The 25,085-nt window shown below is 40.5% G+C and overlaps 1 long non-coding RNA gene across 1 annotated transcript in view; it reads left to right on the top strand.

The window, feature by feature from the left end:
- The first annotated feature begins 2,606 nt into the window (after positions 1-2,606).
- The window catches only part of LOC134563759 (uncharacterized), a 57,455-nt gene continuing 34,976 nt past the window's right edge, over positions 2,607-25,085 (top strand). Inside the window, exon 1 of the long non-coding RNA XR_010083416.1 lies at positions 2,607-2,829. This is a non-coding gene — a long non-coding RNA (uncharacterized LOC134563759). The remainder of the gene's footprint in view (positions 2,830-25,085) is intronic.

Below are 25,085 nucleotides of genomic sequence, written 5' to 3'. Positions count from 1 at the left end.
AAGAATTTAACTAAACTAATGCACAATTTCTCTTGCTTTAGAAATTATTCTCTTGTTAGTTCATTAGGTTGCAAGGACATTTTTATCTGTAGAAAAATCTGTAACTTCAGATAAGCAAAAAATCATTTAGGAAACATAACAGCCATTAAAATCAAAAAATACAAAACTGATTTTAAAAAATCAGATAATATTCACCTTTCAGGGCTACATTATACGAATCTTACAACAGAAAAATAAAGGAAGAAACTAAGGGAAACAGAATACATGAGAAAACTAATTGTGGCAAATGGTTCCGTCCTACCTTTTTTCCATTGTTAGCCAAACTCACTTGAAAGAAGATCGTATTCTAATCACTGCCCTTCACTGGTACTAAGAGGTAGCATTTCTTGCCGAAGTTTTTAACACCAGATTTGGAGAAGACTAAAAAAGCACCACACAGCCGCGGGAGAAGAAGTATTACAGAGGTGTCTATAGATGGCGCATTTCCCCAATTTTTCTCAGGCTACGTGAGCAAACTGAATTCTGCCCACTTCACCGTTGCAAACGTGATGCAGCAGAAAGCTTTGCCCTTTGCAGTGCTTTCATGGAAACAAAGCAAAACAAACAAACAAGCAAAGTAGGATTTATAAATAGTATCTTCATGCTACTGCAGCTCCAAGAATAAACATATCCATATTGGACCCACATGAAGAAATCATGCTCTATCACCATCTGTTCTAGAATTACACACAGTAAGGATCACTCTAAAAAGCTGCTACAAGTGGAAATCAATAACGAAACTCTTCCCTCATAAGTGATATCCTTCCCTTTTAGGTGAAGTATTCATGATTTTTATTCAGGTTACATATGTGAAATGCCAATGGAGGTCTCACATGAAAGATCTCAGACATGGATCAGAGTTCAGCCAATATGGGACTCTGACCCAGGACAGCCAGCCCCTGTGCCAGTAACTGTATAAAGGCTATGGAAGCCTCTGCTTCTCTCATCATTTCTGGAGAAGGCTTTGTGCAACAGAAACTGCAGACCTCTGCTCCTCTCTTTTTCTGTTATCACCCTTATTTGATTTGGCTGTAGCCATATATATCTACCTGAGGCTGGAAAGAAACTGTGATGATAAAAAAATCTCATAAAGACAGTAAGCCAATAAAAATAGAAGCTTTTTTTGTCTCCTGTGAAAATTTACACAATTCACACAAGACGACCCCATAGAAACTGATTTCATGGCATGAAATTAAGAGATATAAAGTTTACCAAAATACCAGAAAAAAGAAATAAAAGTAGTTGTATTTTGGCTGGTTTACACGAGAAGTCCCAGGCTTCAAATTCAGTATCAGAGACAAAGCCATTAGACATGAAGAAAAGTTTCCTAGTTAAGAGTATTTTATAAAATTTGTAGAAACAAAATCATGTAAATAGATACTTTTAACATAACAACTTAAAAAATAAAAGCACTAAATATATTTAAAAGAGATGCTCAGGCAGAGTGAAAAGGTGCTTTAGTAATGCTATTTTACTATTTCTGATGCATTTAAGTTCATGTAGACTCTGAATTCAATCTGCTTTGAATTTCACTATACAAAGATGCTGGTTAAAGACAATGTAGCAGTGAGAGATGAGTACATTTAAAGCTTAAAAAAAAAAAAACAGGGAGGAGAAAGACAGGAAAATGGCTTATTACAAAGAGAACAGTGATCAGGGAAGCTGAAGATCATCAAAGCACCATGAGAATAAATTATAAATGTTTTAAGATAATGCAGATGAAATAGTCCAGCTTTGTAATCCTGGGCCAGATGGGGATTTTTGTTGTTGTTGGGAACATTCCCAAGAGATGATTCTCCTTACCCTAGCATTTCTTTCTACATCTTGCTGCAAATTTGGCATCTATTCCATTTTTCAAAGTTGTCATGTGAAAATATCTGCCCATAGCTTTCCACCAGAATTTTTTCTGCAGTTCAGACCTCACTCTGCTCACATTATCTTCTTCCAATCTGCTGTGAGATTTTTTGATTCATTTCCTTTCCCATTGCAGCTGAAACTAATGCAAGCAATTTGGTTACTGAATGGATAAATTGCATGCATAGGGTTTGTCTGGAGAAAAGGATATGCTGGCTGAGGACGAGTCTGGTATAAAGACATACTTGTTTCAATTCTTTTCCCTAGTTCCGGTACTGTCTTCTAATTTCTCATGCATCTTTTCTATTTGTCATTATTTTTATATAATTTATTTATTTATATTTTTTCGGTTGCATCCAAAACATCAAACTCAGGATTAAATATTCCATGCAGTTAAGTACAGTTCATACACATGAAAAATACGAAGACTTCTGCAAATGGAGAAATGCCAATGCCATCACCAGAATTTTTAAAATAAGCAAGTTACTTTGATTAGTGTAGTCCCAGATTTGCACTTCATACTGCCACAATATGTTATTAACAATTGCACAACTTCTCATGCTTTGGAGGACATGAAAAGTACTGTGTTGTGTTGCCTAGGCTGGGTACGGGTATAAAGTCTCTAAAGATCTTACCACATCTTAGTATCTAAATAAAGTAGTTTATTTATACAAAAGCACATATCTGAAGGCAAAGAGTTCTAAGAGCGGCCTTATTCTACAACCAATTACAAACCTAGGCAAACAAAGTCTAAACAAGACAATAACTAAAGCATAGAAATCTTAACACACAGAGTTCTAATGAAACAGCAAACAAAGCACAGAATTCCTAACAAGCAGAACTAGTAAGACTATAAGCAAAGCACATATCTGACATTACAGCCTCTAGGTAAATCAGCCTCCCATCTGACCCCAAGCAGGATTTTCCAACCGTGGGGTCACAATAACAGAAAGGGAGCACAAGATCACAGGTCCCAGACAGGGGTCCCGGCTGCGGGGATCACAGTGGCAATAGGGGTCCCGAACTCGGCAGAGTTCCCGAAAGCAGGGCCGCAGGGACAAGCAGGGGTCCCGGGGTCCCAAACCCTTGCAGTTCCCGGTTGCAGAGACAGGAACCCTCACAGACTCCCCAGCAGCCCCGAACAGAGTTCCGGGGCAAACGCCGCAGGGGGAAAGGGAAGGGACGGGATCGCAGGGACAAGGAGGGGTCCCGGGGTCCCGAACCCTCGCAGGAGGAAGGGATGGGACCCCAGGGCCCAGATCCCAGGCTACCTTTAGATGATACCTTTAGAATCCCATTCAGCTCCCTGGCAAGGCTCCTTCCTCAGGCTGCAGGAGGTGGAGATTGGATCGATTGATCAGATTGATCAATCAATCCCCCGACCAACTGACCCAGAGGCTTTTTATCCCAAATTGCAAAATGCATATTCATATTTTTTATCTACACACTAACCAATCTAGGTACAATTCTAAAGTTCGTAAAACTACGAAAATCAGCGTCAAAACCTACGCACATAGCATATCTACTAACGTCAAACTCTATCTTACTAGCATAAGGTTCTACCTTGTTGTACATAAAACTCATACTAAAAATTATAAACAGTACTCTACTCTATTTTTGTTGTGTCTGTACTCTATCACTAAGCCTGAAGCTGTGTCCTTCTACACTGAACTAGGACTTAGGGCATGTAAAGCTTAAGGCTCAGGGTTAGATTTCTACTTTATGTATCTAAAGCTTTTATATATTCTAATTTTTCTAAAGGTTTTAATTCTATCTCTGTACTTTTCACTCTCTGTGGAGGATCCATGGAAACATGGACTCCGACATTGTGTTACATGCTGAAGCTGAATATTAAATTTCTAGAGTGGGGGAAAAAAGCTAAAGAAGTGGAGTTCAAGTTTTCATTGCTTGTTTTAAAGGTTGTTTATCCAGTCAATGATTCTATCAAAGAAAAAGAAATTATAAACAAAACCCATTATATTATACTATATTACGACTGTGGTTCAGGAAATGTTCTCAGTTTTCACACCATGTAATAAAAACACATAACATATTGTAATTGTCTCCAAAGGGGTGATTATTACATATAAAATGCTTTGGAGGTTGCCTTTGACCACTTAGTATTTTCCATTAACACATGTAACATGTGTATCTATATATCTATGCCCTTTGTATTCAACCATGCATGTCAAAAAGAATTGCAGAGGGTTTTGCTAGTCTCTTATCACATGAGCACCACTAGAAATAAAAATTTATTACTATAAACCATGGAGTCTCTCATAAGGAGTACTGAAAATGGATTCATATTAGGAAGAAAAAAAAATGCTTGTTGGCATCCAAGACTGTCACAAGCCCACTCTTCTCAAATGAAGTTGCCTAAACAGTATAATCTACACAGCTAGTTGAATTTAGTACCCTCTATTGTTTTCATTAGGAACCAGAAAAGCAAATACTGACAATATCAATGTGTCATCAGACTAATCTCATCTCACCTGTAAACTTTCCTTTGTTAATAAATTGGTGGCATTTTTTTCACCTGATAGCTGAGAAACTTCTCTTTCATGTTAAGTTCCATAGTCTTACAAAACAGATAAAATATATTAAAATGGTGGGGTTTAAAAATCACTGTATTCAGGATGCCAGAATTTTTCTGTATTATGTTAGAACTATAGTCATTCCAAAAGAAAAATAAAAGTATTCTGGAAAATACAACTACTAATGAGTTTTATTAGGTTCAGAAAGACCCACTAAAGTATATTATGGAGGCTACACAAACATGATATTGAAGGCTTTAGTTCTATAGTATATAACTATACTATATTTAGTTATATAGTATATATATTTAGTTATATAGTTGGATAGTACAGGGAAGAGGGGGAAGCCAGTCTTGTCTCATTCATAATGCCATGAGGTGTAAAGCTTTGATGAAATCAATTTTGTACTCATAATTGTGAATAAGATCAGGGTCTAGCACCAGCAGTTAGGAAGAACAGGTAATGGGATCCAAAGCCACTCCTGATTCAGATGCAGTCAGGAGTCTTAACAGAAGCCAGCTTCCCCTTGACAACTGCTCAGCAGCCAGTGGGAACAGAGAGCACAGTGTTCTTACTCCAGTTGCCAGTGAACAGCTGCCTGGTTTGGAAAAAAAGCAGCATCACACGCTGTCAGTGAAACAAATCAGCAGACACAGCAGTTCTGCTTTGCAGTGGCCAAAGCCATGTGGCTGCAGTAAGCCTCACAACAGCCCTGAACTAACCAGCCCTACAAAAATTTCAGCACCAGCCTTAGCTCAGGACCATAGTGGTCCTGTCACATCACTTCTGGTTGGCTTTAAGAGCAAGCAGTGCTTGCCCATGGCTGCCTGTAACACACCTTGTGGGTGTATATGGTGCCTGTCACCCCAGGACACTCGTTATCACCTTCCATAGAGAAATCAGTGAAGTAGGTAGAGTATTTTGTTCACGAAACCTTCTGCTAAATGGGCATCCACAAAATCCTGGACTAAATAAGTTAAATAACTAACTAAATCTGTCTCTTGCTAAATCTTGATGTTACCAAACGGAGCCTTTAATAAATCCAAAGTAGGCCTTCTCCCAGTACCTTCCTACCACTGGAGAAACACAAACCCGAGAGCAAGACAGGAGACAGAAGGAAAATGACTCAAGCTTCCAGCTCCTCAGTGTTCTGGGCACACAGAGGTATCGCTTCAGTGCCACCCAAGATCCCACCCACATTCCGAAGCAGCACGGATTGCTGAGCCTGAGCTTGGATATCTGAGTTGCTGTTACATTCCCCAGCTGCAGGTTTGCCAGGCTGCAGCTTCCCTCAGCCTGTGTCTTCAACTCACACCTTATGTGATCACTCACACCACCTCTATAAATTACCACCAATGCAGAATACCTGTGCTAAACACTCACATCGCCCAGCTGAAAATAATCACACTCTGAAGCTGCAGGATACTTAGGATCACCTACTTTCAAAGGAAAAATTGGATTTTGTCTCAGAACCGAAGCAAGCTGAATGCCATCTTGTTCACCAAGCCAAAAGAGACTCTCGCACAAGCCTGCATAAATGTAAAAGAGACCAAGACCTTCCCCTATTAAAATACCATCAAACTCTACAGCACCACCAGAATTCACACTTGGATCAGTGTGTGTCCTGGACAATTAGAGTGCTATTTGTTCTCAGTCCTACACTTATTATCCTATTTTAGGAACTAAAATGCTAATCCCTTCTTCCTTGTCTTGTCATGGCTTTCTGCAGCTTATGGCCTGTTTCTATGGTAACCATAAAGCCAGGTGGAATGTACAGATGCCATGTGGAAATGCACTTCCAGCAGCAGGCAGCAAGGGGTCAAGGTGAAAGGACTTCATGGATATATATTTCTCAAAGCCTTTAGAAATTAGATCAACATGTTGGGGTAAAGGGAAAAGGGAAGGTCCAAACTTCAGCAAAAAGTGATTAGAAGAGGAAAAAGAAAAAAAAAAATTAAAACTAAGACCACAACAGTGAAAAACTAATTGGAGTATAGGATAGAGAGCTGTCATCCATCTCTAGAAGCAACATTTGCATCAGCAAAACGCAATATTTGTTCTTTGTTCAGCAAAGATATGTACATAACTGAAATAGCACTTGCACAATTGGGGTTTTGTTAGGCTCTTCCCCTCTCCTTAGTGTTGGACACATTTTTATTTTTAAAAAAGCACTAGTTACAGAGAGGCTTTTACTAAAATCCCACTGCTAATCCCTTCTGGGATATTTGATAGCATGCCAGCTGTATTGTGAGCTCAGAGGCAAGCAATGTAGGCGTTTCACATAGCAGGCACTATAGGCTCTACAGCTGCATTCCATAACTTCTCCCTCTCTCCCCACTAATATCCAAACAGCACTTTAGGAGACTTTTTCCTCTGCATGAGCCCCCCTCCACCTCATTTGTAAATGAGCTTCTCATTCCCATTTTTGAATGTATAGCACCAGTTGGTAATTCAGCCCTTAAGTACAGGCAAAGTTACATTAGAAATCACTTTTCTGGAAAAGTGACAGGAAAGAAACAGCAAGTCAGCACTACTTGCCTGATCACTGTGGACAAGGGCTTGTGAGGCTCAAAAATCTTTCAGTGTACTCCAGCTAACAGCCACATGCACATCTAATGGCAAAAGAGTCAGAGCTAGCAGGAGAGTAGAAACAGCATTAGGGTGTATCCAGTGGAATGGCAAAAGGCTGACTTTGTCCTTCTGAGCTCCTAGGTTTTACCCTGCCTGCATTTATTTACTTCCACCCCTTTCTTTCCTCTGGAAAATAAAGTATATCCTCCTTTTGTCTTTCAGTTTAAGTCAGATCTCTCCCAAACAAATCTCAATTCAATATCAATAAATATAGAAATAAAAGTAACCCACTGTAGATAGAACACTTGCCAAATAATATACACTGTTATTCCACTAATATATGTACAAAAAGAACATGTGGAAAGAATTAACATAACCATAACCATATTAACACCTCTAAAAATGTAAATTCTTCAGGGAATGAAAGACCTTAGCTAAGGTCTATATATGCTGCTAAAACACCTGCTTTATAAAAAATGATAAAGACACAGCAGTGGCACAGAATTTAAGATCCAGCTTACACGCCTGAAGGTTATGAGATGGGAAAGGAATATTTCTTTTGTTTTAAACATACTTATAAAGACAAGTATAAAGTTCAAGTATAAAATCTGAGTACTGACTAACAAGTCCAATCAGCACTTTACAGAAGTAAAGATGCTAAAATGCTAAGCCTTATTGTGCACTTCTACTGTAATATTTGGAAAAATACATTATGTAAATGTTTTCCCTGACATGAGATCAAACTCCTACAATTATTTTCTGGATCACTGATTTTTTTTACAAAATACAAATGTCTTGCAAGGTGGCTGATGTCATATGATAAAAGCTTTTCTGTATACTTCCAATTTTGATCTCAAATCATACCTTCAGCTGTTGGATTTCTTTCAGTTATTTAGTTTACAGAAAAATGTATGGATTTCTCAGACATCTTCAGAAACAGCCAACTTAGTTCCACTTCATTATATACATTTTTTAAAAACTCCAAACTTTTAAAAACTTTTCAAATTCAGGCATGAAATAGAACAATTTTAAACATGAGAAGGAGATGAGTGTCCCAACGATTAAATTGATGTTAAGTTTACTTTTTCTGCTTTCTGGTTACCTTCTGTGCCTAACTTACCGAGGACAAACACAGCTGCAGCTAGCCTGTCCTGAAGCCTGTTTTCCTCTCAAACTAAGTTTCCATTCCTCCACATAAGCATGCATGACAGAGGATCCAAGGCAAAGATTTCTGAGGTTTAACCATCTTATTCAATAATGTGATCTGACTGTTTCTTCCATTTAGCATTTAGGAAGGATGTCCATGCACTTGAATTCATCTTGAATGAAGTCCACAATTGCTTCCTAGTGCCTGCTCCCACATAATGCAGTTTCATCCTCTGCTTTGCAATTCTAACAACTAACTCAGTTAGCAAAGTACATTCTGCTTAGATTCACTGGACCTTTTGCAAGACCTCTGAAAACAGAAAGGTTAGTGTATAAACCATGCATATTGTGTCACAATTCATCAACTGTTACTTACTGCTTGCCCTGAAACCACAGAAGCTGACAGGCACCCAATCAGCACTGTACAATGTCTGTGTTAATTGTATCAACCCAAACTTGCATGAACAGTTTTAGCTGCTGAGTTATCTCTAGTACCCAAAGGCTATTTCAGCTTTGACATTACACACAGTGAATCAGGGAGTCCTCATACTCTGCAACACCTTCCAGCTTCCTACCCCACAGGGGTCCTTCCTTCTCCAAATCACCAGAACAGACCAAGCTTCCAGCATTTCCTTGTGCAAGCCAGCACTACCATCTCATCAGGGAACTGAAAGCAGTCTTCAGCCTGCTCCCAAATAGAAACTGAACTCTGGAGAAGGTGTTATGCTGGCTTGGCATGCATACAGCAGAACAATTATGGAATGAAAGCTCATACGTCTGTCTCTTTCCAAGGTAATTTCTTACTATGTGTTTAGGTGGCATGTTCTCCTTGGAGCTCTATGCTGCATCAAAGGCTTTACACATCAGGTGCAGTGCAGCACAAAGGCCTGCAGTCACCTTAGACCCATCACTGCAACCAAACTAATCAGGTCTTTTTAAAAATTCTGATTAATAGGGAAGTCATATTCGTGCACCTCAGTTGCCTGGTGAGAGACCAGAGAGATCTGGGCAAGGTTTCAAGCTTTGGCTCTTGGCTAACACCACAATATTCTTCAGTCTCTGCATTTCAATACTCAATACCTGAATTAGCCAGGACTTTTTTTTCTAGCCTGGGCTTTTTTTATTTGCAAAGTTACACTATTTCTTTGCTACTCTCAGAAGTTAAGAGCAGACTGTACAAGAGATTATAGTCTGACACACTGCTGACTGTTGAGTATGTCATCAATAGAAACAGTAGTTTCTATTCTGTAGTTTCTATTCTAGATTCACATCCTTTTATTTCTCTGGTGACCTGAGGAAAGAGCTAGAACGGCTGATATTTAAATCTCTTTTTTTACCTACTTAGAATTAAATATTTGTAAATCAAAATATCAAGTGCAATGAAGAATTCAAGCAACAGAACACCTGACATAGTGATACAATATTTTTGACTACTTTTGGCAGAATTTCCAACTGTTTTATAAAATACTCTTCTAGCCCAGATATTAGACAACACTGACTTTCAGACTTTCTCAAGCAAGGCTGTATCACATCAGTATCCACACAGACAAAACACTCTTCTTTTGTATTCTCACTAGAATTTGCTTTGTCTTATGCTGAGGCTTTTAATCTTTAGTCTTAAATTCCAGTGAACAAGAAACAGGCATGCTACCAATTTAGAATGCCTCATAGGGTTTTGGCTAGGTAAGGAGCAAATATCATTTCATACCTTTAACTGTTCAAATGAAGTTTCTTTTTTCTTTCTTTCTAGTTCTCAACTGTCTCTTGGCCAACAGTGATGAATGAGTAGTTCTAAGGCGCATATTACAGACTTGTTTGAGCTTTGGAAAATAAGATTTCTTTTCCTGTGGGCAAACTCCGCAGCATCCTCAGAGATGGGTCACTTAAGCTGTCTAGCAAAATTCCTTTCTTTGTCCATTACAGACAAATAATAATCACAAGGAGTTCTCTCTTCAAAGATAAAGTCATATAAACGGAGGCAATCCAATTTCTTGGCTCTGCCTTCTGCACTTAGGGTGCTTTCCCAGCCTGCTCTTCTTTTACACCCTTGCTTACCTAAGCCCTTTGGATATTCAGCACATCTTATGCACACAGCAGTCTGAAACCTTTTTCTTTGTTTGCAAGCTAATTATTTCATTCCTGAACTACTTACAGCATCTTATCTCAGCATTTTCCAAGCTGACCAGCAGCTTCCATGTCTCCTTCATTTCCTGGACAACTTTCTGGGCCATGACAGTCAGGTCACTGAGCACCTCATCAATCTGTCTTGGTCTTACAGACAGAGAGCTCTGTGATTTGGCTTCCACATTCACTCAGACACTTTAAATTGCAGGGTCAACAGAGTTTTTATCTCCCCTGACAAAGCATTGGAGGTATCCCAGAAGAGACTGGGAAAGAATATTTTAACCCATTTTTCAAAATCTCTAGTTTCCTGTGTCATTTCTTGAACTCCACTTAGAGGTTTCTTGTTTGTTTGTTTGTTTTTGTTTGGGTTTTTTTTTGTTTTGGTGGGGGTTTTTTGCCTTTCAGTGCATTCATCATCTGTAACAGTTCTGTTTAGGCTTACTGGGAATATCACCTCAGTAACTTCCTTCCTGGAAACTCTCTTACTTTGACACCAGCACCCCAAAATTTAGCCTTCATCTAATGGAGAAAATTATAGCGTCTCTGTGTAGTTGAACAGCTTGGGTAACATTTTCATTGTTTCATACGTTATGGCCCTTAGAACTTGCTGAAGAACAGGGACAGGGTTAGCAAGGACCACTATTGTCCAAGTGGACAAGTCCATCTGTCCATCTATCTGTCCAAATACCTGCCTTCTGTCTGTCACTAACACAGCACCTGAGCAGCAGGCTGGCTGTGGAGGGCATCAGCATACAAACCAGCAGCCCAAGGTTACTGGGATACATCCACACTTTCTTTACCTGCCAATTCACTCTCTGCTGGTAGCTGGAGAGCTAGAAGTCATTCCATAAGCTCTGAATCATGCCTGGGCTGTGATGCTGCTGCTAAGGCACCTGTAGGGCTGCCTCCTATCTGGCACAAAGCAGAGGCTGATCATCTGCAGGGCAGCATTTCTGCCTGCAGAAATAAATCTTAAAACAAGAACAAAACCCCACCCACCACAACAACACAACACTGAACTAAGCATGCCCAGACAGAAGGAAGAATTGCACTAGTCTAAGGACTAGCTCTTGTCTGGATCAGTGGCACAAGATATCAGACATTCAAAGGAACTAATTGAATTCTAATTGCTTATGATTCCTATAATACTACAAGCTCTAAAGCACTCAAAACCTGAGTACCTCACCTTTCTGATGTTGATAAATTAAGAGCTATGTTGGCCAATCGCCATCTATTTGCAACAGCATAGGTTATACTCCTCTTTTAATACAGAGACCCCATTTTCCTGTAAAGCAAATTTGAATTTGCCTTTCCTGAACATGGGCAATCATAGTCATGCAGAGATCCTAAATAGGAACTAACCACTAAGAGACAGCTTACAGCCTAAATTTTCATGCTGGAAACAGATCAAGACATCAGTGAGATGCTAAAGAGAAGGTATTATTAAGGATCTGTATATTTGACAGCCTAAGAGGAGATAAAGCCCTGGATTAATGCACATGTCCCTCTTAACTGAAGTCTCTTAAGCCTCACATTATCCATTGCAAAAGAAAAAAGCAGATCCTTGATTAGAGGCTAGACTGAAAGAAGTGCAAAACACAGCCCACATTTATTCCCTCGTTTCACTAAAGTAGAAAGACTGGAAAGACTAAAATAATTGTGTTTTTCCACTTTATGCTTGTTTAATCCTTTGCTGCTCATGGATCAGGTTAAAGCAAGTAGGCTCAGGAAGAACATCAAGTTGTATTTTGAAATATTTTTTGTTGATGTTTATTTATACCTATTTCTCATTTCTGTCTTGTCCTCACAGATTTTTGTGCTGCTTTAACTAAGGACCAGATGCAGCAAAAGAGATACAAAACACTCATACAGAAGGATTCTCTCTATGCCAGGGCAACATCCAGTTCTAATGGCTGTAATCAAAATTAATGTTGGCAGAAAATTTACTCTAAACTAGTAAATATTAAACTGTACTTGGTACTGACACAACAGAACTGTTACACAACTCTAGTTTACAAGCATTGTTCCTACCAAAGTACTCAATTTCAGCAGTTACTGTCCAAGTATTACAAAAATTGTCTCCATTATCATCAGTACTAGAGCGCTTGATACCTTGTAGATCCTTTTCCTTCTCAATCCAAGATGCAGTAGTCAAAACATTTTCTGAGTGGTGTCTGAGGGCTGTAATTACGCTCAGCCCATGCCTGAAACCTCATGCCTAGTCCGTTTAATTTCCCTGACAATCTCCCATGAGACACAAGTCTGTTTCCCTCACCAAGCTCATTAGTATTCCCACTCCAGCAGGTAGATCTCAGACTTCCCAGGGTCTTTTACTTGAAAGGCTATTTTATTGACAACTGTATACAAAGGAGAGGATTATTATGAATAAAAGATTAAAGGAAATCAGTGGCTATTCACCATTCAATAAATGTAACAACAGCTATGCCAGCAAAACTTTGTAGTTCAAGTGTGACCTAAATGACTACCTGAACTAAGTTTGAGAGAGAAAAGTGGGTTTACATCCTAACATGCAACTGATATAGTTAAACAATACCTATTTTACTGACACACTGATGTCTGCATAAAGTGACAGTTACTGCTAGTTATAGATGTTTAAAGTATCTCTTCCTTATAAAATTGCTTCCACACTCTGGATTTTATCAGTAGGCCAGTTTTATATTTAAAAGAAAAAAAAATCATATCTTTATTTACTAAACTCATAGCACTGCACAATATTCAGATCTGCTCTTTAAAGGTTAAGATAAGATACAACTTAAATGAAGCAATTAGAAAGACCAGGACAAACACCCTTTCCATCAGCTACAGAACACTTAACATTTCCCAAGGTTTAGTCATGCTTTGATAGTTATTCTGTCTCTGCACAGCAAATAACAGACTTTCTTCCAATAGATATATTTGCATCTCAATAAATGACCTTGGTAACAGTCAGCAATGACTTTAGTGGGTTTTTCTAAATGAAAAAAAATTCTCTGTAAGTCTCAAAAGTATGCATTTAAGTGTTTGTTAGGTAGTATAATAGATACAGCTCTGTCTCTGAATTGTAAATCATTTTAAAAAATCATCTCACAGAGGAATGGTAAATTCAGATGCTGGAAGAGGTACTAATTCATATAGCAAGAAGAATGACTCATCTTTTGTGAAAAATTATCTCAATGTATTCAGCCAGCACCAGCCTCATATCTGTCAGGCTTAGAGAATTTCTGGGAATCTAAAGAGCCTGACGTTCTTGTCAGCTCCAACAACGTGTACTCTTAATCAAGACACACACACATACATTCCTGAGACATCATTCCTGTCAACTGATCTGAGGGTCTGCCTGCAAAGAGAAGCTATCCCAGAACTCAGAAGGGTGTGACTGTAGCCTGTCCACACCAGGAGCCTGCACTGAACTTGTATCCTGTGGCAGCTCTTTTATCCTTTTTCCCCTTTAACAAAGGACAAATATCAGTATTTTGCTGGCTTTTATCAACCTTAAGTCAAATTTGATGTCTTATTTATGTCCAGCTCTAGATTTTAATAGGTTACTTTTTGTGTAACACTGGGGGAAAATACAGCACTAATAAAAAAAAAGAAGAAAAATTAAAATATTTCAGATTAATTAAGATTCAATAGATTCAGAACACCAAGAGACAGGTTTAATTGAAATGTATTACCTATAGTGTTAAAGACGTTTGCAGCAGAACAGAAATCTCTTATTGAAATGAAAGACTGAGAAGTTTTACTGGGGATTAAATGCAAAAAGTTTGCTGCATCTATTTCTGGATATATAGGATAGCTCACAGGCTGTAAGTATTTTCAAGGAGGCCATCCTTAGAACAGCTTGAGGACTAACCTCCTGTATAACTTTTGCAACTTTTTATTTTAGATTGTTTCAAGTATAAATCACGTACAGAAAAAAACAGCAAAACCACAACAATCCATGTGCTTGCTTTCTGGAGTATTCACCAATAAACTGAGAAGTGGAACATGAAAGATGGTAATTTGATAACCTAAGTCTATAGACCTGGATTTTCTCCATCCAAAGAAATTTAAAGGGAGACAGGGCATTGCATACATCCCTCCCAGTCTGGATACTTCTATCTCTGGTGCACATTCACCCTAAAATAGAGGCAGACACCATAAAATGCCTGGAACGCAGCCTGTCTGCTTGTCTGTCTTTGTAATTACTTTCTTGCACTATCTGTGATGAGACACAAGTGACAGTCTCAGTTTCAATCTGGAATTTCACTTCAGAAAGCCCAAGCATGACAAGTTAATTCTGTTATACAGAACGTCTGCTGAACGCTTTGCAAACCCCTCAAAAATAACATCTTTGATGTATGCCTTGGCAGGGCAGCTAGGCAGCAACCACACCTCGCTAGCAGAATAGTCAAGACCACCAAGAGCCCTACAAATGACGAAATACATACACAGGCATTACTTTGATAAGTTTTAGAAGGCAAAAATTAGCATAATAAACATTGGCCATCCTTCTTATCTTAATTTAGCTCTACATTACATGGTGAAATAATGCAAGTTCCCTACATATTTCAGGAGTTCAGAATAAGCTTTTTCCTAAGCCTTGTTCATCATCATTTTGCTCATTTAACACGCCTTAGGGAATTTTAAACCTACATGATGAAAAATTATCACTGTTCTTACCCAACCAAACAAAACTATAATTCAACAACTGCACTAAAGAGTAAGAAGTAAGATTAACTATTATTTTCAACAACAAAACACAACCTCAAAGGCACAATAGTCACAAAAAACCAAGGTAACAGGTGTACCATAATGCATGTAGCCATCTGTGTCATTATAAGGTTCCTCTCAGTTAGCAATTACAAGTTTCAACCTGCAGTAACTCTGTTTAAAGGAAGATCCAACAGCAAATCCATGCTTTCAGCCTTCCCTGAGTACATTGGTTAAACAACTAAGATCATACAGACCAGCTATATCTGAAGATTATTTTTAAAAAATATATATATATACCCAAGTTTATTTCTGGTACGTGGTTTAAGTTCAGAGTGGAGAAACACTGGGAAGAAAAAGAAAAGCTGGAGCTAATGATTCTGATCAGTGTGGCCACTAAGTAAATTGCCATCTTTTCCTCAATCTGAAGATAACACCTTCCCACCTACAAGGCAGAGTAAAATTTATCTTAAATAGGACTCAAAGGACACATGCAACCCCTGTCTGCAGGGCTTGGTAATTGTGAGCAGAGTAAAATGTCACAGGCAAGGATTCTGCAGTGGAGCAAGACAAAAGAGAAGGTAAGGAAACCTACAAATATTGATGAAGTTGATAGAAGAAACAGTCATTCAAAATGTTTATAATTTCAGTATAAAATGTCAAGTTTAATTTATATACTTCTAGTTTTTTCTGAAGATTCTAAAAATCAATCAGCAATTTTAAGATGCCATGAATGCTAACAAAAATATCTTAATAAAGCACCTTCTTTTTAAGACCAGTTGTGGAGGTTTTATACACTACAGGTTAGAGTCTTACATTCAGGCTTTTCAAAGAATAAAAACGGATTTTCTTTCTTGTCTAAAAGCACCATATAAAATGTAGCCTCAGTGTAAATAAAAGGTAACCTCTTCAAAATGACAATATAAACCAGCATGAAAAGCAAACTCCATTTTATTCTTAGGCACATCATATCTATTCAGATTAACTCCTTTGACTTAATTGGAATTGTACCTTTTCCAGTGAAATAAGAACACTGGAAAGCGTGGTTAATTATCTTTTGATTTTTCTATATTTTTATGGTGATGTCTTGTAAACTCAAAAATCATGGCTGCAAATATGGAAAAGATTAGAAGAGCTCATTCTCCTTCCAGACAAGATAAATCCGAGTCAGTAAAAAACACATGGAAAGTTACAGTAGGTTATAAGGACTCTGTGAAGGGGTTATTTGAGCTCATTTTCAATATATAAAACAATCATTTTTCACATCACTGGCCAATTAAATGAGTTCAAACAAACCCCTCATATCCTGGGGCAGTGCAAATTTGCAAGTAAAAAAAAAATAGCACTCAATATTGGGAATCCAAAGTAGGAGATCAAAAGAAAACACATAACAATACCATAATGCAAATGAGGTTTTGCCTGGGAAATAAAAAGCTCTGCAAAAAAGTCCACAACTGCAGAATTCCTAGAGCTCAGAGTTCTATAAAGCCAGTTAGCAGGGTTTGACTCATCTTCTTTGAGAATAAAAGCCTGACCCTGAGGAAAAGAGCTGGGCTGTGGGAGAGGCAGTTTCAGCTCCCCAAAGTTTGAAGCCTTGGAAATGCTTAACTTCTGCTAAAATATTATCTATGACTTTTGGTTCATTTTGAAGTGATTGTATCCTGTCTGCCCTGCACAACAAGAACAACAACAAAAAATCCAATAAAATAAGCAACCACAAGAACAGTAGAATTTTTCAGGCAGAATAAAGACCTAGGGGTGCAAAAACCTACAAGAAACTGCAGTACATTATTCCCTTATTTTAGACTCTCTGACAACCATCTTAATAAATAATGCTTCTAATTTTGTAAAGTAAGGTATCAGGGGAAAGTGGATGAAATATTCCATTGAAACTGCGAGGCAGAAGTTACAGTGTCGAAGGCTCCTGTTATTTACGTTTGTTCCCTGCTGTAAAATTACCCAAGGACTTCTTACTTGCAAGCCCTCCAATTTATCAGGCTAAGAAGCTACTGCTATGCCATTCAGTGGTTATTGTTTGCTCTCCCTTCCAGATCCTTTATGTAGATAAGCCGTTTGTAATGCTGAATTTTGATAGCCTTGGATCCCACGGGAGTCTGCGTCTGAGCCCACGTGGGGTCTAGGAGGCTCAGCTTAGACTTAGGCGAGCACTGATGTTGTCAGAACACACAGCTGCTTCGGTCACGGCTCAGGACTCATTGTTAGTCCGAGAAGAGACACAGAGGTCACCTGGAGTCAGACAAGCACAAAGAAGAAAAGAGGCTTCCCTGGAAAACACACAGCCCTACAGTCTCTGCTGAGAAGGTGAACTAGGAAAACTGCAGCATATACAAGACAGTACAAGGGGCCAGGTGGGCAGGAGAAGAAAAGGGAACAAAAAGATAAGGTTGTCTCTCTCTACAATGAGGTAGGCACAGCTCTCCAACTACGCAATTTTAAGCTTTTTGCAACAGAGGACATTTCAGCGTTTTCAGACCTACATCTTCATGTAATTTGCAGGTGAGATTTGCACATACTTCACCTGAATGTACTTTTGAATTACACATCCAAGTCCACTCGTTTCACAATATTGGCATAACACACAGGTGTACCCACAGGCCCAGCTCCAGTTCCCTGGCACCAGCTCCCTGGCAAAGCCCCGTTCTCTCTTGTTGTAGATGGTAGCAGGATGGACCAATCAATCGAAGGATCGATGGATCAATGCCATTGCCCCAAAACCAGGGGATTTTTATCCATAAACCATAAATGTATATTCACATCCCTATCTATAGGTTACCCAATCAGCTAAGAACATAACTCTAAAGCATTCTTTCTACACCAGTCTAAACCTAATTTTGAAAATAGTGAAACTACAAAAAAACTACAAGGCATGGTATCAAAACCTACACATATAGCGTATCTATTAATGTAAAAAACTCTATCATATACCGTATCTATTAATGTAAAAGGTTCTATCTCATTCATATAAAAATTGTACCCGCGCCACAATGTCCGATGTTCTACTTTGTTTTTGTTATGTCTAAAGCTAAGTTACCAGGCCTTAGGTCTCTGGACCTTGTGCTGGCTGACAGATGCTTAAGGCACTTAGAGTGTATTGACTATAAACTAAAATCTAAACTTCCACCTCACATGGTGTACGTGGCTTAACATGTTTTAAGTCCTCTAAAGGCTTTAATTCAATCCCTGCATTTCTCTCTCCCCGGGGAACCTGTGCGGCATGCACTCCAACACATCACTACTGTAATTTGCCCTTATTCTAGACTTCCCTAAGATTTCTAGTCAAACAGCAGCCCTGGGATGCTCACACATAGTTTAGGTATTCGAGCTGCCAGGTCATCAAGAACCCTGCCCAGGCACAGCCAGGTACCAAAACCATGCACACATCTTGTCCTTTGCAGAGCTTCCTATGCACCCTGAGAAACAAGTCATGTGTGCAAGCTGGTTGCAGCCTTTGACATTGCAACCATCTTGAAGAGTATACAGGAATCCCATTAAAAGTACACGCTTCAGATTTTTATGAGATAAGGACAGCACTACAGCTCCATATCACAGCTTTGACACCAAGAGCAAGTGGGAAAAAAACACAATACGTGATAGAGAATGTTGAAAAATGCACAAATTACCTGAGCAGTTCTCGGTGGAGGATCTCTTTCAGAAGGTCCCAGAGATGATGCTTGGCTGGTGCTGGTGGCATTCTGAGACGGAGCTGTTTTTCTGTAAGGGTGGTCCAGTATTTCAGGGCACAAGGCAAAAATATCAACTGTCATAGTTCTTTCCTCACAGGGAAAACGGATCTTCATTTCACAGAGAGTTTTCTGAAATGGCTGTTGTCCTGACTGAACTTACTGAAAAAGGGTCTCCCATGTCTGTCTAACTCTTTCTATAGCCAGGCCAATCTTCCTGAATGTCTTTAAAGAAATGTTCTTCCAGACTAAAAGAATTCTCATTTTCATCCAGGTTGGCTACCTATGGGCAGACATTTGAAACAGAAATGTTCATTACCTAAATGCAGACCACAGATGTACAACTGGTAAAACTAAGCTAAGGCAAAGCTGAAAAGAAAATCCTGCACCAGTTTTCCAGGCCTTTTGTTTGATGTGAAGAACAAAGCAGCTGTCATGTGAGAAGCAGCAATATTAAACAAGTGTGGTCACTTTGGGTGGTAGAAATTTGGGCATAAGTAAATCCCAAACTGCTGCAAGCACAGAGGAAATGTATTCTATGAAAACCTCTGCCTGCACCAGGCATCCAGGTTTTTTGGTCTCTGATACAGCCTTGAGAGTCAAGGTGCACTATGCCACAACTCTCAGTCTTCACCATTTCAAATACATGGAGAAGCCAAATTTTTCCTTTCTGTTTCCTTTTCTTTTGAGTAAGACCTGAGAAACACTATCTCCATTGGCAAATCCATCTTTTTCCACCCTCAGGAGGATACCTGCCGCCTTCTTGTTTCACCCAGCTACATTGCCAGGACAGAGCACAGCCTGGGCCTGTAACAGGACGTGTTTTCATCATGCCATGAAGCACCACAAGATACTGGCATTTGTCTCCACAAACAGAACTGCTTTTCTTTCTCAAGTGCCTGCACAGAGGAAGCTACTGCTTCCTATGGAAGACTTGTAGGTGATAACCTACCTAGAGCAGCTACATTTCAACAGCTGAAAAGGAGCAAAGATACCCAGCATCAGGAATTCACTTCTTAAAAGCAGAACTGAGATCGTGTTGGAAGAGAAGGAAGGCTGTGCGTATAAGATCTCAGCAAGTTCATGCTACTGGTTTTTCATGTATAGCGAGAAAATGACACCACCTTCCGAGGAAAGTTCAGAAAAATGTCAGTAATAGTTTCTAGGATGTAATGCTGTTCACACAGCCCTTTCAGAATGCAAACCAGTACCTTGAGGTAGTTCACTCTGCAAACAAGAAAGTACTCCTTCCAAACCTCCATAAACAATTACAAGAATTAAGGGAAAGGGAGAAAACTTTTTCACCTTTTACCCTCTGAGGAGCTGAGCTTTGAAATCTTATCATCAACTGGAAATCGAAATCTGCAATCCCATTGGGATGGCAGAACATGGCTCTTATTAAATTGGGAATGTCTTCAGGGTGATAAAACCCTGCCACTGCCCTGGGCAAACACAGCAACAAACTTCACAGATTCAAGGAATGAGTTCTTAAAAGTCACTGTGGGATGAAACTGTATCCATGTTGAATTTTCCTCCCTTGACTAGGTTCAAAACCACGTTTTTCATGGCTAAAAAGGAAATATTCCTGCTTGGTATAGCAATGCTTCCATAATTCAGCAATGGTCCTACATGGACTGGGAATATTTAAAAAGGATGGAGAGAGCCACTGTATCCCTCAATCAATATGAATCATAAGAATGGCTGTGATAAAGAAATACCAACAGAACTAAAAGGAGAACTGGAAGAGTTACTGAATAGTAACTGGTGCCAAGAAAGATGAAGACTCAATCCACACAAGACCAAAGAAACTCTGTGCTCAAAGTTCAGCCATCACCTCTATCATGTAGGATTTGCCTGGAACACCCCTCCCTGGAAGGCAATCCCCACAGATCCCAGCAGCAGCCAAGTACCACTGAGAGGCCACCAACTCCATTCAAATGAAATACTGCCCTATGCAGTTACCAAATTTGTCTCCTCAGATGTTTGTCCCAGGAAATTTTAAGTACTGCAAAAACTGTTTCACCCTGAAAAGTTACTCCATGAAGCAGTTAAACAGTTCAAGGGAAGGAGAGAGGGTGAAATATGGCATGAGAAGCAATAGCATTACAAAGAGTTTATAATTGCCAGCTATTCTAGCAAAACAACATTACCCCAAAAGTTTTGAAGGTTTCTCTTCTGTTCCCACATGGACTTGCAGCTGGGGGAAAACTGGATAAAGTTGATGGGAAAACTTAAACAAGGAGCATTTCCTAAGCCTCTGATTAGTTTCTAATTGAAACCCTGAAGTAAGACAACTAAGAGGTAGCATTGCTGGCACCAACTCCAGGATCTCACCTCCTGAAGGATCTTTCCAAGGGATTCCTTGTCCTTCTCCACAGCTCCCTCTCTCTGTAAGTGGGCAAGTAGCTCTGGCTTCTTGTAGCTCTTCAGAGTTACAATCAGAGCCAGTAAATGAATCAGCCTGTCCCTGACTGGTCATTGAGAAACAGTACGGAAAAGTCTCGGGAAGAATTTTGCAGGGTTCATGGGCATTGTTCTCTTCCTCCCAGGCACAAGATCTGGAAAGCTGCTGAGCTCTGGTATTTTAACCTCAGTAAAGGAAAAACAGAAAAGGATTTGTCCAATGGAGCGTTGGGAGAAGGCAAAGAAGGTGATTCAAAAGGATGTACCAAGACTGTTGAAACTCTATTTGTTCAGCAGTTATAGATCAGTAAGAATCCAAACAGTAAAGCATTAGGAACAGTCATTGAAAAAACCTAGTAATGGAGTGATACTGGAGGGGAGGTTTTAATATACATCCTTTATATGCATGATGTTTTTAGATGATTTCCCTGCTGTATAAGCTCAAGCATTGAGCTATGTCAAGAATGGCACGGACAGTGGGATGAAGTGCACCCTGGGCAACTTTGCCAACACCAGAGGCATGGCATGCCATCCAGAAGGACATGGAGAACCTCGGGAAGTAGGGCCCTGGGAACCTCGTCAGATTCAACAAGGCCAAGTCAAAGTGCTGCATCTTTGGGCTTGGGACCTGCCCTGGCACTAAGGCAGACTGGAGGATGAAGGTGGGGAGGATTTGAGGGTGCTGGTGGATGAGAGGCTGGGCATGACCTGGCAACGTGTGCTGGCAGCCCCGAAAGGCAACCGTGTCCTGCGCAGCATCAGGGGAAGTGTGGCTAGCAGGTCGAGGGAGGGGATATGACACACTGGGCTCTGTTTTGAAACCAAGAACTCGTGCTTGGTGGCTGGTGGAAACTTCACAAGTATTGGTGAGAAATCCAGGAACTTTATCTCCTCCACCAGGCACATTGAGACTGACCTTCCTTTACGTGCTACATCTAAATGTAAGTCAAATTTTTAATGCCACTCTCCACTTCCTGTTCCTTGGACCATGCATCTCTGATATTCGCCTGCAAACCTACTTGCACAAACATCATACAGTTCAATTATTCACAACACTGTAAACTTGCCAGTTGCTGAGTGAAGGCACTACTAATGTTTTGAGACGTTAAATCCAATGTAAATACAGAAACTTCCCACAGCATTTGAGCAAAACACCTCCTAAAACCATACTCCTAAATGATTTCTAAAAAAAATTACCTGAAACCATAATTAAGCATTAACATGAAAATTAGGTCAGAGTTCTTCACCCAGAGGGTGGTCAGGCATTGGGACAGGCTCCCCACAAGACTGCTCATGGCATCAAGTCCACCAAAGCTCAGGAAGCATTTGGACAAGGTCCACAGGCACATGGTGCTAGTTCTGGGGGCAGAGCTGGACTTGCATAGCCTTGTGGATACCTTCCAATTCAGCAGATTCTCTGATTCTATGACAAAGCCCAGTCCTTAACTGATACTGCACGGAGCAGGTTGCAAAGGCACTGTACCCTACTAGCAAGCAGACATGTCTCACCTGAGTTTCTCAGTGCCAGCCCAAAGCAAAAGTGGCCCCAAGTTCCACAATTGCCTTACTACTGTCAGTCCTCAGACCCCAGTTACTCAATGTTAAATATTCCCTTAGGATCTATGTAAACCATCACCAAGAATCACATAAATCATCATTCAAATTTGAAACAGATCTTTACAAAGAGAAAACCTGAAGTTTACTTTTGTCTCTCCAAAAAGACACGAGGATGCTGCCTTAAAGTGCTCTGCACTGAGCTAAGGCAGAGCAAGAGCTGCACCTCCAGTGGCAGGGATGTCCCTGCAGGCACATGACTGCAGCCACAGCCAGCTGGGACCCCATACCCTCAGGGCAGCTGGCTGTATCTGGCTCAGCTCACTGCTGCAGGCAGCACACTGAGTGCCTGTAAAGGGAACCTCCACCTCATGTCTGACTGAGCCAGGCTCCTTGGGGAAACAGTACTCAGAACAGATTAATAGAAAATGACACCACCTAAGCACCTTGTGCTTTGTGGGAAATGATGGAATCAGTGGGGAGGATGACATTATTACTTCCACTTTCCTTGAAAAGAACCTAATGTGATACTGTAGCAACAGTCCCGCATTAATGACCAAGAAAAAAAATTCAATCAAGCAGGTTTCCATACTGACCTTATGAAATTCTATGGGCGACTTCCTCAATGTAATTTTTTCTCAATTTCCAATGAAGTTGAAGGGAGGAGCACAGTGCCTTGGTCCTCCAAAGTCCAGTTAAAAAACCAAATCCTTAGCTACCAAGGTAGGGAAATAAACTGCTTTGGGTGCTCCAAACCTTGACCTCAATGCTCCAAATTCCAACCAGTCAAGCAGTATGGCAACAAGGAAGGACTGGCAGGCTTTGTCAGAGGAACACAGGTCAATGGCTGAATGCAGTCACAAGAGATTGCAAGGCTGACCACAAAGGACTCAGAGCCCCAGGCAGTGGGGCTGCCATTTTTATCTCCTCAACGCTGGAATCTCTGCTTTCAAATGAGCACCTTGCAATTTTTTTTTTGTTTTTCCTCAGAGAGAATGGTGACCATGGAAAATGCCGCCCTGAGGAAATACATGCCGTTGGAAAATATTGGCAGCGGGTGAGTCCAACCACGGTGACTTCTACACAACCATGGGCCAGGTGATTTGCTGGTGCAAGATCTATCAAGTCAGAAGCCAGGCAAGCTGCAAACATATTCAGACACCGGCGTTAGTCTGCCCCATCTCTCAGTACTGGCCAGTGTTTGTAAGCATGGTCAGAAGGCATTGTCAAAGACACTTGTATTTCATTGCCAGAAACTGCAAGCTACCCCTCATCACAGCAGTGAAATAACAGTTCTCCGACTGTTTCTTTCCAAGAGTTTGCTGAAGGAAATAGTCTGTGGTCACAGGATAAAAACTGCACAGTTTAGAACCTGAAATCCAAGATGAAAGAGTAAACTGGGCTTTTGAGCTGGGGCAGTAAACTCTAATGCGTCAGCTGCAGTACTGCAGTACCCACGCGCTTGAGAGGAAAATGCATCCTCTGCCTTCTGGCAGACGCCTCCTGCACCCTGCAGGCTTTAGGCATTTCTCCAGCATATCTCATCTGTCTGGGCTGTCTTTCACTCCGAGATTTAAAGGGCTTCTCCTTTCTTTGCTCCTGTTTTGTTTCTAGGGCTTTTGGAGCTGTGTGTAGAGCACGTGACACTGCCACAGGACAGGAGGTAAATGTCAACAGCCCCTACAGACTCTGCTGCTCTTGAGGGCTTTTGTCTGTGGTGGGAGTTGTGGCGGCAGCTTTGGGTAGAGCTGTGCTGAAAAGAAGAAGCACAAGAAGCACGGCCTGGTGCCAGCCTGTAAATTGCCATGATGGCAGTCTTTGTCCTTCTCAGCTGCCAGAAGGAAGGCAAGGAGGGCAGCGGTTCCTTTCAGAGAAGGATGCTCACTCTCGTTCAATTGCTAAAACAAGGGTGGTGCCTCTTAGAGCATCTCAGTGCTCTTTGAGGCTACTCAGCTTGAGTCCTGAATTCTCATTTCTGGCTGCCAGCAAATACATCTGAAGGTTCCTGGGAGTTCCTTAGCCACCTGCAGTGCTTCCTTTGGGAACTGCCCATAGGGAGAGATCTGCAAGGCATCCCTCAAAGCCCTAAGCCCTGCCCATAGCCCAAGATGCAGCCACAGAGTACCAAGACATGGATTACTACTTCTGAAATACAGAGAAACAGCTGTGTGGCCAGAGCTTTGTGGGTGATTGTTGAGACACCGTTGTTTACAAGTGCACAAGGCGAAACGTCCGTGGACACATATCCTGTAACTGACCCGCAATGGAACAGAGAAACCGGCTGTCGGAATGTCAGCTCCTAATGACTCCTTTCTCTAATCACAGGCCACTTTGGCCCAGCTCAGCTGTGTCATTGCAAAATCACTCGCTCCTTGTGCATTGTGGTCTCGTGCCACCACTTTCTAAAGTTCCTGCTTTTCAATGTCACTTTAGGTGGCCATAAAGAAAATCAGTCTCACAGGACTGA

Source organism: Prinia subflava, chromosome Z (genome assembly GCF_021018805.1).
Source record: "Prinia subflava isolate CZ2003 ecotype Zambia chromosome Z, Cam_Psub_1.2, whole genome shotgun sequence".
Classification (NCBI taxonomy): domain Eukaryota; kingdom Metazoa; phylum Chordata; class Aves; order Passeriformes; family Cisticolidae; genus Prinia; species Prinia subflava.
This window is presented reverse-complemented; position numbering and strand designations above follow the sequence as displayed.